The sequence below is a fragment of the Ursus americanus genome, chromosome 2 (assembly GCF_024610735.1).
Source record: "Ursus americanus isolate L20-20 chromosome 2, mUrsAme1.1.p, whole genome shotgun sequence".
NCBI classification, from domain to species: domain Eukaryota; kingdom Metazoa; phylum Chordata; class Mammalia; order Carnivora; family Ursidae; genus Ursus; species Ursus americanus.
The window spans coordinates 81,290,322-81,304,488 of record NC_142128.1 but is presented as its reverse complement, the minus strand read 5'-3'; the positions used below and the strand labels follow the sequence as shown (position 1 = coordinate 81,304,488).

At 38.0% G+C, this 14,167-nt stretch overlaps 1 protein-coding gene and 2 pseudogenes across 2 annotated transcripts in view; all 3 read right to left on the bottom strand.

The window, feature by feature from the left end:
• XPR1 (xenotropic and polytropic retrovirus receptor 1) overlaps positions 1–14,167 on the bottom strand; it is a 234,242-nt gene that overhangs the window by 133,701 nt on the left and 86,374 nt on the right. The window lies entirely within an intron of this gene.
• Positions 5,646–6,237, bottom strand: LOC148110669 (cullin-4A pseudogene; annotated as a pseudogene).
• Positions 7,001–7,619, bottom strand: LOC148110668 (cullin-4A pseudogene; annotated as a pseudogene).

The following is a 14,167-nucleotide window of genomic DNA, read 5'->3' as shown; positions in this document are numbered from 1 at the left end:
ATATTGTCTAATGTTTTCTGGTAAGCTTTCATATCCAAATCATTTTAACTTCTACAATGAAACTATACCAAAAGAACCAACAAATTTAGCCATATAATTTAAAAGAGAATAAATAATCCTTTAAAAAATTTAGTCTCAGCTAACTACTATCCTTTATTTTGTCATGTTTCTTTGTTCTTATTTATTTTTTTTTTTAAAAGATTTTATTTATTTATTTGACACAGAGAGAGACAGCCAGCAAGAGAGGGAACACAGGCAGGGAGAGTGGGAGAGGAAGAAGCAGGCTCCCAGTGGAGGAGCCTGATGTGGGGCTCGATCCCAGAACTCCAGGGTCACGCACTGAGCCGAAGGCAGACGCTTAAGGACTGACCCACCCAGGCGCCCCTCTTTGTTCTTATTTATAACCAAAATTCCTTTTCCATCCCACTGCATCTTCTGCCAGCCAAGGTTAGCATTCAAGTCTGCAAGTAAAGGTTAATTATTAATACAATAAACATTCAACTTTCATTGAAGCTTCAATCTTATTTTCTCTTATACTATTTCCTTCCTCTTTTTCCATTATTAAGTGTCATAGATGATACTATCATTACATTGCTTTCTATATTTATAAGGGTTCAAGCTCATATCCCCAGACTTATGGGCGACACATTTATTCCCCTTAGATATTAACTCTTCCTTTCTCCTTCCTCCTTGATGGAAACAAATTTCAACAGTCTATAAGAAAGATGAGCTCAACATCCCTTATACATTTAAAACTTCAGACATGCTGATGAGATTTACTTCAATGATTATTGCCATCTGCTCTTTCTACTTACAGGAAAGAGGGTCTGCCACTGTAAACTGAACTATTAGTTCACTTAAATTATTCTATCTCTGAAAGTGACCTACATTTAATTTTCCAGGAAATATATAAAACAGTAATGCACTGTGACAAGTATATTATGGAAGAACACACAAAATTTTAAAATGCTATCAGCGGGTTTGGCTGTTTTATAAGTAAATCTTATTTGGCTCACAAAATAAATCTACTAATATAAAATATCCATCTTAAATTTTTAAACAGTAGCAGATAAAAGATGCAGCTTAAAAGAAGCTTCAAAGAAATAGCTTCAGTTTTCTGTAAAAAATTAGAACTTACGTTTTCTAATACATTCATTCCAAGTATTATTTACTAGGTACTGATATGAAAGGCGTGTTTTGAATGACTGGTCTTATTTTTAAAAAGCTATACCAAAGAGTTCCTCCATTTACTAATAGCAAGAAAATTTGGTCATTATGATCTCAAATTAAGGAAGTTACTAATGATTAGACAAAAATTACATAAATGAATAAGGAATGCCTTGTAGCTTTCAGGGTAACAATTATAAAAAATACAGGCATGTGGATCAGAAATGAAAAAAATTAATACTGTTTTTGTTCACACAACATAATGTGTATGTACCATATCCTCAGAAATCTATAAACATGCTACTAGAATAAGTGAACTTAACGAGGAAATTCAATTGTGTTTCTACACTCTATCAACAAACGGTTAGAAAATAAAATTTAAAAATATTATCATCTATGATAACATCAAAAACATGAAATACTTAGGGATAGACTGGGCAAAATCTGTACATAAAAATGTGGAGGAAAAAAAGTGTGGAGAACTAAAACTACTTAGAAAACTAAAAACGGGGGCGCCTGGGTGGCTCAGTCGTTGAGCGTCTGCCTTCGGCTCAGGGCGTGATCCCGACGTTCTGGGATCAAGCCCTGCGTCGGGCTCTTCCGCTGGGAGCCTGCTTCTTCCTCTCCCACTCCCCCTGCTTGTGTTCCCTCTCTCGCTGGCTGTCTCTATCTCTGTCAAATAAATAAATAAAATCTTTAAAAAAAAAAAAAAGAAAACTAAAAACGCTGCAAAGACAAAGTAAACAAGACTTAAATAAGTGGAGAAATATATCATGTTCATGGATTACTACGTTAAACATTGTTAATATGTCAATTCTTACCAAAATGATCTACAGATTCAATGCAATCCCAATCAAAATCCCAGCAGGCATTTTTGTTTTTTTAACAAAACTTGACAAGATTTTAAGATTTATTTGGAAATGCAGTAAACCTAGAATAGCCAAACAATTTTGAGAATGAAGAAAAAAGCTGGAAGATTTATACTGTCCAATTTCAAGCCTTACTATGAAGCTATAGTAATGAAGGCAAGTGTTACACTGGCAGAAGGATAAACCCTGTGGAATACAACAGAGCGCTCAGAAAGGGACCCACATATGTATGGTCACTTAGTTTTCTACAAAGATGCCAACATAATTCAATCCTTCCTGTATATATTTGCAAATATACGTGAGGAGGAAACATTATTACTCTATGTTATTCTTCTGGAAGTAATAGGATTAAAACGTGTAAAGGCCTACTTTTCCCTGATTAGTAACTATTAAATCCACACAGAAAGGTATCTCAATGTTTCATCTTCTCTGTGTTTAGTAATTAGTTTGTCTCCTTTGGGAGCTGGAAAGCAATCAGCTATGCACTACAGAAGTACAGCTGCTTTTCTTCTATTTAAAATAGATGAAGGCAGGGGAAGTGAGAAGACTAACTATATGACCCCTACAATATATTCTTAATGTGTAAGAAAAAAAAAACACCTGTCAAACAGCTTTAAAAAATGTTTTACTCCAGACTAAAAATGGGAAGAAAAATCATCATAATGACAGAAAATATGAGGTTGTCAAAGAATCTATAATTTACCTTTAGAGTGAAAGAAAATCAGCCTGTGATTGTAACCAGTGTAAAATGGTTTTTGGTTTTTTTTTAAAATAATATCATTTCCTTATTAAACCGGAAGGGGGACAGAAGGGAGAAAAAGAACAAAAAGTTTCAAAATAAAAGCAAAAATTTAAATTACTCTTGGGAAAACATTTCCAAGAAAATGTTGACAAGCACTATGATTCACAGTTGTTTTTCAATATTCAATAAATATTATATTCTTTATGCTGCTAATGTCCCTTTTTGAAATATAATTGAGTACTGGTATTTTTACCTAAAGCTCCCCAGCAACAGAACTCAAAAGAAAACCATACTCCCTCAAATCTTCATTTGTCCTTCTAACTAAGATATGTTTTAATACTGGTGGAAGTGTTACTAGTGAAGAATGTAACAGACTTGAAGGTAAAGCCAGTGCTATTTTTATTTTCACCAACCCTGATTACACAAAGTATGGCAGATATTTTGATTCTGTTTGAAAAGGCCAAAGGGGAATAAAAGAGAGAAGAAAGCAGCATTTAATGAATGCCTGTTCTGTGCTAGACACAGTGGTGTGCTGATAAATGTTTAATAATCAGCCCTCTGGTGTGTGTGTGTGTGTATGAAATGTGTGTTTATTATAAATTTTGAAGGCTGTAGGACACAATTTAAAAATTATAATAAGATAATATTCTTTATTATAAATTCTTAGAGCCAACTAATTCTCACAGAATGCTCTGATAATTTTGCCAAACTCCTGAGAAGCCAACTTAGGGTTGCAATGGATAAACAAATGTAATTCCAATCTTAATGTTATCTGATGTTTTCACTTACATTAAAGAATAAAACGAAAGTGAAACAACAATGACATATGACATAACCTCACTTATTCATCAGTGATATAAGCAACCTCTTTGCTGAATTAGATAATACATGCACACCTTGGAGATATTGAGGGTTCAGTTCCAGACCACTGCAATAAAATTAATATTGCAAAATGCAAGTCAAATTAATGTTTTGGTTTCCCAGTGCAAATACAAATTATGTTTACACTGTACTGTAGTCTATTAAATGTGCAACAGCGTTATGCCTTAAAAAAAACCAATGTACATATCGTAATTAAAATACTTCATATGCTAAAAAATGAGCTTTCAGCAAGTTTTTTGCTGGTGGAAGGTCTTACTTTAATGTTAATGGCTGCTGACTGATCAGGGTGGTAGTTGCGGAAGGTTGGGGTGGCTCAGGCAATTCTTTTATTCTTTTTTTTAAGGCCAATTAAACTAATTTTATTCAGAGTAAGTTTACATTAAATTATAATATTAACAATCTCTAGAGACAACGAACATAAAATTTAAGAAGTAAAAATCTGTTCGGTCTCTTATAGACCACATATTATAGAACTCACAAATGAATATTTACAAATAGATAAATAATGACAATACTTAAATGGTGAGGATTTTCACATGGAAACCCATAAAATGTTTCTAAAAGGGAGAAACTTTTTAATAATTTAGCACAAAATCAAATTATATAAGCTTGGTATATTCCAGAAAATATTGTTTTAAACATTTATACCATGATCAAAATTCCTATGGTAGCTTTTAATCAAAATGAAGCGCACTATTATGTAATATACAGAGCACTCTTAAATGTTACTAGAAAAGCATATTTGTTACAGTTATGGCACCTATATATACACAAAACATGAAACCAAGTCCAACAAAATCCTTTTAATCTTTTAACAAAATAACTTCTTCACATTTTCAAGACTTTAAGACTCCTATAAAACTTTTCACAGTGGTTACAGAACAAAGAACAACGCATGACTGTAAAAACAAACCAATCCTACAAATACTGCAATGAAAAAAAATCAAACAGCAGTTACCCCAAGCAAAAAACAGGGGCTGCTAGACTCAATCTTAGAAGAGTAAACACAAACATACTATCTCCCAAACTCCTAAACAGAAAATCTACAAACAACTCAGCGGAAGAAGAACAAAGATGGTCATGGGTTCACCGCAGCAAGCACACCTGACCCGGTGTTGTCTTGGCACACTGAGAAATCTTACTCTAAAAAGTCAGTCATCAGAGTTTAAAATATATGGAACATAAAGGAAACAAACAGATGCCAATATTTACATTTCATAATTAATTAGCCAGCTTTTGACATTGTTTCTTCCTAATGCCCGCCAACAAAGGGTTCTTGTTTCTAAAACTAAGTGCCCATCAACTAAGAGATCCTGCCTTTAGGAGTACACCAGTCATCTCTGCAGCCCATGAACGCAGCATAGAGGGTCTTTTTAACTATGCATTCATGAGCACACACAGACACCAAACCAAACTTTCAACTTTCTGCCACAAGAGCAACATCTTACAAAGGAACCTCTTTTAACCAATATCTTCTTGTCCAATCTCAAAGTCATTCTGCACAAAGCAACAAAAACAATTCAAACAGCGAAAAGAGTTAAGAGCGAGAACTGGAGGGAAAGACACATATGCCATTTGCAAACCCTTAAGCTTTGTGAAGGGTGATCCAAGAAAAATCATCTCTTTGCTTTCTATTCCAAAAGTCTTCATCTGGCTCAATCTCAGAAGTCTTGGAGATAGCACAGAAATGCTTCATTGCTCTGAAGATACATTCTAGTGTCTCACTGAGAGAAAGCAGTTGGCCAACACATCAGGCCATGTAGTGGTGATTATCTCTCTCCATATAGTCTGTCAATAAGTAATTCAATTCTTTTTAAAATCTCTAGGCTTTACTGGAAATTTCACTGATTATACAATTCAGAAACTAGAAGATTATGACAAAGAGTCTTTCTCATCTTCATTATTCTAACAATAGCAGGGTCAATCTGATACTGTCTTTCCTGAAACACTATCAGTGGTGCTGACTTGTTCTTCAACGGTTTCCTTCATCTGGATCTGGCTGCTATTTGAAACAACTTGTATTTGATTTCCCCGCTGAACATGAATGTGCCCCGATCTTCCATCTCCTTCCTTTTGGGGCTTTTAACCAGAACTCGTGCTTTGCCACAGGCCAGAGACTGTAATGTTCTTTGAAGTTCACTGTCCTCTATTCTCATGGCCATTTTTTTTCTTCAAAACTGAACCTACCCCCTTCACTGAACATGAGAAGCACCAGTACCTGGAAGATGAACACCTGGAACTCCTTTCCTTTCTTAAACTTGCTTTTTAAACAACATTCCCCAATGTAGTTTGTCACTGAAGTTTTCTATCCCTGTGCTTTCTGAGATAAAATGTCTTAAATACTTCCTGAAGTCTAACCATTTCTAGAGTTAAATGCACTTCCATAGGTGTATATGTTGGCCAGTATCCCATCATAAGTCTATTCACTGTTAGGTCTATAGAGCCTGGGTCACTTTGATTCTGCATATACTGCTTGAAATGAACCATGATGTCCTTGGAGAGCTTCATGTCCTTGAACACGCCTTCCAGCTTGCTGGTGAAAGCAGCACCACATTGATGCTTTAGTTTTGACAACATAGATTTTTCAGCATCCACCGAGGTGCTTTCTCCAATGAGTTGTCGTTTTGCCAATTATAAAAGCCTTCAAAGAAATCTTTACTGTGAATGAACCCGAATATTATCATAACCTTGTCTCCAGCTCTTTGTCTGTTGCTTCTTTATTACTTGCTCTTGATTTTGAATCAACATGCTTTGCTATCAATTCTGCGGGCTTATTTGGCCTCTTGTTGATAAATGTTTCAAAGGATTCCTTCATCAAGTTGATGAACTTCTTGTTCCTCTGAAAGCACACTTCTCTCACATGGTCCACATGATCCTTAACATCTAGCAGGTCCTGTACCACAGTTTTGCCTTTTTCAGGACTGATAACACCTGTTGTCCCAGAAGTCTTGATGTAGTCGCTCCAGTGATGCAGCAGAATTTGCTGCCCAGGTGTCACATGGCTGAACAGCTGGTATATCTGAGTGAGCTCAGCACACTGTTCTCATCAAGGAGATGGTCAAGCCCTTTCTACAGAATTGCTGTTCAATGTTCTCCTAATACGTGTTTCTCCACAAAAGCAATCAGTGGTTTCTGTATGCTGTGGTCTGAATATGTGATTACTCAGTCTCCCTCTTCCTCTAACGCTTATTTACATGGTTAACATATTCTGGCCTTCTGCAGCATATAAACAAGTAGTTTCTTCCAAAAATTTCAGTTCAAATGAATCTTTATATACCTGAAGGTCAGAGAGCACACTCAGTAGACTTTTCAATAAACTTCTATCCACTGCTTCACTGCTTCATTCTTGTTCAGTTAATAGCAGAATTACATCAATACTACTTTTACTATGAACCATTTTATCACTAATGATATGGTTTCTAAAAAGTTCTAATCCCATATCCCAGATAGAAGGAAGCATGGAATTCTGAAGTACATAAGTGCAAAGCAAAAACAGGAAAATACTTCTGATCATGATCATTTGTATGCAATGATCTTGCCAGCATGTGTTAATCTTCTTTAAAAATAAAACATTATCTGGTGAGTCTTCTCTAAACTGAAAGATCTGTGCTTGGACATGATCTTCACAGACCTGGCACAGCTGTTTGTAGAGTGTTGAGGAAACTTTGTAAGAACATATTTTCAACAGCTTGGTAGTTTTTTGAGGTTCTATCTGATGGAGATACTACTTGTATGTATGGCTTTCACTGCCTCAAGAAGCTTCTCCAGATGTCCTGAATGTAGTTATCAGGAAAGTCAGGCCTGTCTCAGAAATTCTTGATCACTAATTTCTTGGAGGCACTGCTACCCCCAGGTTTGGAGGTGATGGCGGCCACTCTGAGGGACACGGACGTGCTGATGCCGTGGGTGTGCCCAGCAAGCACTCAGCGGTTGGCCTTCCTGGGGATCTTGTCAGCCATGGTTAAGGCCAGGAAGCAGCAGGAGACCGCCCTGACCCACCCTGAGTGGCCGCCCAACTACTGCTGCCCAACAGCTTGGGCAATTCTTAAAATAAGACAACAGTGAAGTTTGCCTGGGCACCTGGGTGGCTCAGTCAGTTAAGCATCTGCCTTCAGCTCAGGTCATGATCTCCAGGTCCTGGGATAGAGTCCCGCATCTGGCTCCCTGCTCAGCAGTGAGTCTGCTTCTACCTCTGCCTCTGCCCCTCCCCCTGCTCATGTTCTCTCTGTCTCTCTCTCTCAAATAAATAAAAATCTTTAAAAAAAAAAACCAAAACAAATCAACAACAAAACTAATGAAGTTTGCCATACTGATTAACTCTTCCTTTCACAAATGATTTCTCTGTAGCACGTGATGCTATTTGACAGCATTTTACCTGCAGAAGAACGTCTTTCAAAATTGGAGTCAATCATCCCAAACTCTACCACTATTTAATCAACTATGTTTATGTAATATTCTAAATCTTTTGTTGTCGTTTCAATGATCTTCACCAGGAGTAGATTCCCTCTCAAGAAACCACCGTCTTTGCTCATCCGTAGGAAGTAACTCCTCATCCATTAAAGTTTTATCGTGAAATTGAAGCAATTCAAATAATAATGACAAAGCTTGAAATATCATAAGAATTATCAAAATGTGACACTAAGATATGAAGTGAGCAAATGCTGTTGGAAAAAATAGTGCCAATAAACTTGCTTAATGCGGGGCTGCCACAAACCTTCAATTTTTAAAGAATGCAGTATCTGTGAAGTTCAATAAAGCAAAGTGCAATAAAATGAGGTAAGCCTGTAGTTTAGAATAGTTCCTCAATGTTTGTGTTACTAACAATAACAGGCAATGGATATAATAATTTTTTTTGAAGATATTGAGAGAGAGAGAACGTGCACACAAACGTGTCTGCATGTAAGGAGGGACGGGGGACAGGGAGAGAGAATCCCAAGCAGACTCTGCCCTAAGCAGGGAGCCTGAGGTGGGACTCAATCTTGTGACCCCGAGATCATAACTGTGTGGCAACCAAGAGTCACAGGCTTCACTGACTCTGCCACCCAGGTGCCCCCAGGCACAACAAACCATGTATAGAAATGCAACTGATTTCTGAGCATTGATTTTGTATCCTGACATATTACTGAATTGTTCTATAACTTCTAGTAGTTCGGGGGTGGATTCTTTTGGGTTTTCCATATAGAGTATATCATGTCATCTGCGAAGACAGTCTGACTTCTTTGCCGATTTGGATACCTTTTACCCCTTTTTGTTGTCTGATTGCTGTTGCAAGGACTTCTAGTACTATGTTGAATAATAATGGCAAGAGTGGGCAACCTTGTGGTGTTCCTGATCTTAAGAGAAGGCTTCCAACTTTTCCCCATTGAGAATGATATTTGCTGTAGGCTTTTCATAGATGGTTTTTATGAAACTGAGGAATGTACCCTCCATCCCTACACTCTGAAGGGTTTTAATCAGGAAAGGATGCTGTATTTTGTCAAATGCTTTTTCTTTATCTATTGAGAGGCTCATATGGTTCTTGACTCTTTTCTTGTTGATATGATCTATCACACTGATCGACTAGCGAATGTTGAACCACCCTTGCATACCGGGGATGAATCCCACTTGGTCATGAAGAATAATCCTTTTAATGTACTGTTGGATCCTATTAGCTAGGATCTTGTTGAGAATTTTGGCGTCCATATTCAGCAGGGATATCAGTCTGTAATTCTCCTTTTTGATGGGGTCTTTGCCTGGTTTGGGGATCAAGGTAATACTGGCCTCATAGAATGAGTTTGGTAGTTTTCCTTCTGTTTCTATTTTTTGAAACAGCTTCAGGAGAATGGGTATTATTTCTTCTTTGAATGTTTGGTAGAATTCCCCGGGGGAATCCGTCAGGCCCTGGCCTCTTGTTTTTCGGGAGGTTTTTGATAACTGCTTCAATCTCTTCATAATTAATTGGTCTGTTTAAAAAATCAATTTCTTCCTGTTTCAGTCTTGGTAGTTTATAGGTTTCCAGGAAGGCATCCATTTCTTCCAGGTTGTTTAACTTATTGGCATAAAGCTGTTGGTAAAAGTTTCTAATGATCCTTCCTTTCATTGGTGTTGGTTGTGACCTCTCCCTTTTTATTCATAATTTTATTAATTTGGGTCCTTTCTCTATTCTTTTGAATAAGTCTTGCCAGTGGGTTATCGATCTTATTTATTCTTTCAAAGAACCAGCTTCTAGTTCTCTTGATCTGCTCCACTGTGCTCCTGGTTTCTAATTCATTGATCTCTGCTCTAATCTTGATCAACTGCTTTCTCGTGCGAGGGTTAGGCCTGTTCTTCTGTTCCAGCTCCAGCTTCTTGAGGTGAGAATACAAAAACTGCATTTTAGATTTTTCTATCTTTTGAGTGAGGCTTGGATGGCTATGTATTTTCCCCTTAGGACTGCCTTTGCAGGTCCCACAGGTTTTGGACCATTGTGTTTTCATTCTCGTTGATCTCCATAAATTGTTTAAATTGATTTTTAATCTCCTGGTTTATCCAATCATTCTTGAGCAGGATGGTTCTTAGTTTCCAAGTGTTTGCGTTTCTTCCAAATTTTTCCTTGTGATTGAGTTCCAATTTCAAAGCATTGTGTTCTGAGAATATGCAGGGAATAATTTCAGTCTTTTGGTATCGGTTGAGGCCTGTTTTGTGACCCAGTATATGGTCTATTCTGGAGAACATTCCATGTGCATTTGAAAAGAATGAGTATTCTGTTGTTCTGGGGTATAGTGTTCTATATATATCTATGAGGTCCATCTGGTCTAGTATGTCAATCAACGCTCTTGTTTCTTGGTTGATTTTCTGCTTAGGTGATCTGTCTATTGCTGATAGCGGAGTGTTGAGGTCCCCTACTATTAACGTATTTTTATCTATATGTCTCTTTATTCTGGTTAAGAGTTGCTTTCTGTATCTTGCTACTCCCCTGTTGGGGGCATAGATATTTATAATTGTCATATCCACTTGTTGGATACATCCTTTAAGAATAATATAGTGTCCTTCTGTATCTCTAACTACAGTCTTTAGTTTAAAATCTAATCCGTCTGATATGAGAATTGCTACCTCAGCTTTCTTTTGAGGTCCATTAGCATGAAAAATGGTTCTCCATCCCTTCACTTTCAGTCTGGATGTACCTTTAGGTTCAAGATGAGTCTCTTGTAGACAGCAAATGGATGGGTCATGTCTTTTTATCCAATCTGCAATCCTGTGGCGTTTATGGGAGCATTTAGGCCATTCACATTGAGAGTGATTATTGAGAGATATGATTTTAATGATGTCACGTTGCCTGTGAGGTCTTTGTTTCTACAGATTATAAATTTTTGTTCTGTATCACTCTTGGGGCCTTTTTACTTTTATAGAACCCCCCTTAATATCTCCTGTAGTGCTGGTTTCGTGGTTACGAATTTGGTCAGTTTCTGCCTATCCTGGAAGACCCTTATCTCTCCATCAATTCTGAATGACAGCCTTGCTGGATAAAGGATCCTTGGCTGCATGTTTTTCTGGGATAGAGCTTTGAAAATATGCTGCCACCCCTTCCTAGCCTGCCATGTCTCTGTAGACAGGTCTGACGTTAATCTGGTATTTTTTCCTCTGTATGTGAGAAATCTTTTTGCCCTGGCCGCTTTCAATACTGTATCCTTGGATCTAATATTTGCGAATTGCACTATGACGTGATGTGGTGTAGGTCTGCCGTGGTCGACCTTGGGAGGGGTCCTCTCTGCCTTTTGGACACGAATGCTTGTTTCCTTTGTCAGATTAGGGAAGTTTTCAGCTACAATTTGTTCAAATATCTCTTCTAGACCTCTCTCTTTCTCCACCCCCTCGGGGATGCTGATGATTCTGACATTGGAATGTTTCATTGAGTCAGTAATCTCCAGTAATCTACATTCTTGAGATTGGATTTTTTTGAGCCAAGTTTCTGTTTTAACTTTCTCTTCTACCATCCCATCCTCCAATTCACTAATTTGTTCTTCTGCCTCACTTACCTTGGCCATCAGAGCATCTAGTTTTGACTGCATTTGATTCACAGCATTTTTAATTTCTGCCAGATTCGCTCTCATTTCCACCCTTAGAGATTCTATATTCTCGTTAATATTTTCGTTAATATTTTTTTTCAAGTCTACACATCATCTTGACCATTGTTACTCTGAACTCCATTTCTGACAATTTGGTTATATCCATATCCATCAGTTCTGTGGCAGAGGCCACAGACTCATTATCTTTTCTTTGCTGGGGGGGATTTCTCCTCCTTGTCATTCTGATGAGGAGAGGTTGCAGGGCTGCCCAGAGCCCAAATTATTGACCAGGACCCAGGCAGTGTGCACTTGTTTTATAGGGACCTTAGGGATGTGGGCTTCTTGATTTTTCAGCCTGCCTTCTGGGGGAGGGGCCTGCCGCGCTGATATTCAAGCAACCCTGTTTAGGTAGAGTCGCCCTGTCCCCTGCGAAGGGGGGTGGGGATGGGCACATTGTGAGCTGGTATTTCTGGGCTTTTGTTCTGTGGTGGCTTTCCCTGGCGGTTTTCTGTGTCTCTTCTGAGAGTCAGAGCAGCAGTGGCTGTATCCTAGCCTCTGTCTCAGAACAGAGAGATCGCAGTCTGCTTTCCACTGAGCTCTCTTGGCCCCTTTAACTCTGTTTCTGTCGGTGCTGCCAAAAACCCTGCAGTGTCATGGGTTGTGCGCCCCACAGCCCCTCTCCCAGCCCTCACTTCCAGGGCCGGCACGTCTCTGTCCTTTGTGCTTCTAACACCGCCAGCCGCCCCCGGTCCCATGCACGCTCCTGAGCTCCCTGTTTCAGTGTGGTTCGTGCGTGCTCTGGAGTGCCGGTTTTCAGTCTGGTCGCACGCGCTCCTGAGCTCCCGGTATCAGTCCGGTTCCAGTGAGCACTCCGGCGCCCTGGTTTTCAGTCTGGTCACATGCGTTCCCGGGCTCACAGTCTCAGTCTGCTTTCTCGTGGGTGCCAGTCTGCGAGTCCAGCCACTCCCCAGTGCAGGTGGCTACTGTTTCCCGGTGCCCAAGCGCAGCGGCTCCCTCCCCCTTCCGTTTATCTTCCGATATCTGTGCGCGGATTCACGGCTCCCCACTTCGTACCTCAATATTCAGTGCTGGAGATATTCGTTTGTAGAGATCCAGATGTATCCTCTGCGTCTCAGGCTGATCCCATGGGTTTTCAGGATGGTCTGGTACATATCCAGCTCAACTCAGGGGACCAGCTGAAAAAGGGGTCCCCTACTCCTCCGCCATCTTTTTTCCTCCCTATCCAACTATTTCTATGTCTACAAGAAACCCACCTTACACATAATGATATAAGTAGTTTTAAAGTAAAAGGACAGAAAAATACATACCACACAAACACTAATTAAAAGAAATATTAAGTGGCTAATTAATATCAAAGTAGACTTCAGACCCAAGAAAATTACCAGGTATGAAATTCATCACATAATGAAACAAGCCAATTCATCAAGAATTCCTAACTTCCTAATATGTATGTATCTAACAATGAGAGTTTCAAAATATATGAAGCCAAAATTTACAAAACTAAAAGGAGAAATAGACAAATCCATAATTACAGTTGGAGGCTTCAACATATCTCCTTCAGTAATCAGTAAAGAGAGCAGACAGAATATTAACAAGAACAAAGAGGAACTGAACAATAGCATCAACCAACTGGATCTGGCATTTAAAGAACACTCCACCTAACAACATCATTTTATTCTTTTGAAAATGTACACATGGAACATTCACCAAGATAGACCCTATCCTGTGTCGTTAAATAAGCTTTAGCAAATTTAAAAGAATTGAAATTATATAAAGCATGTTTCTTTAAGCCATAAAAGATTTAGAAATTAATAATAAAAAGACAGCAACAAAATCTCCAAACACATGGAAATCACACTTACTTCTAGATAACCCATAGGTGTAAAAGGAATCAAGGAAAATAAAAATATTTTGAACTGAATGAAAATGAGACTACAACATACCGAAATTTGAGAAATGCACCAAAGGAGTGTCTAGAGGGAAATTTATGGTATAAAATACTTATATGGGAAAAGAAGAAAAGGTCTCAAATCAATAATCTAAACTTCCACATTAAGAAACTAAAAAAATAAATAAAATAAATTCAAGGCAATCAAAATAACGGAAAAAAGAAAACAACAGAAATTGCTCAAATTAAAAACAAAAAAACTCAATAATCAGTGAAATCAAAAGCTAGCTTATCTTTATAAATTAAAAAATTGATTTAAAAAAAAGTCAAGCAAAACTAACAGAGAAAAAAGAAGACACAAATTACCAACATTTAATATGTAATAGGGGATTTAACTACAGACCCCAGACATTAAAAAAATAATAGAGAAATAGTGCAAACAATTCTATGCACATAAACTCAACACCTTAGATGAAATGGACCAATTCCTAGAAAACCACAAAATGCCAAAATTTACACGAGATGAAATAGATAACCTAAGGAGTCTTACAACCGCTAAAGAAATTAGATAATC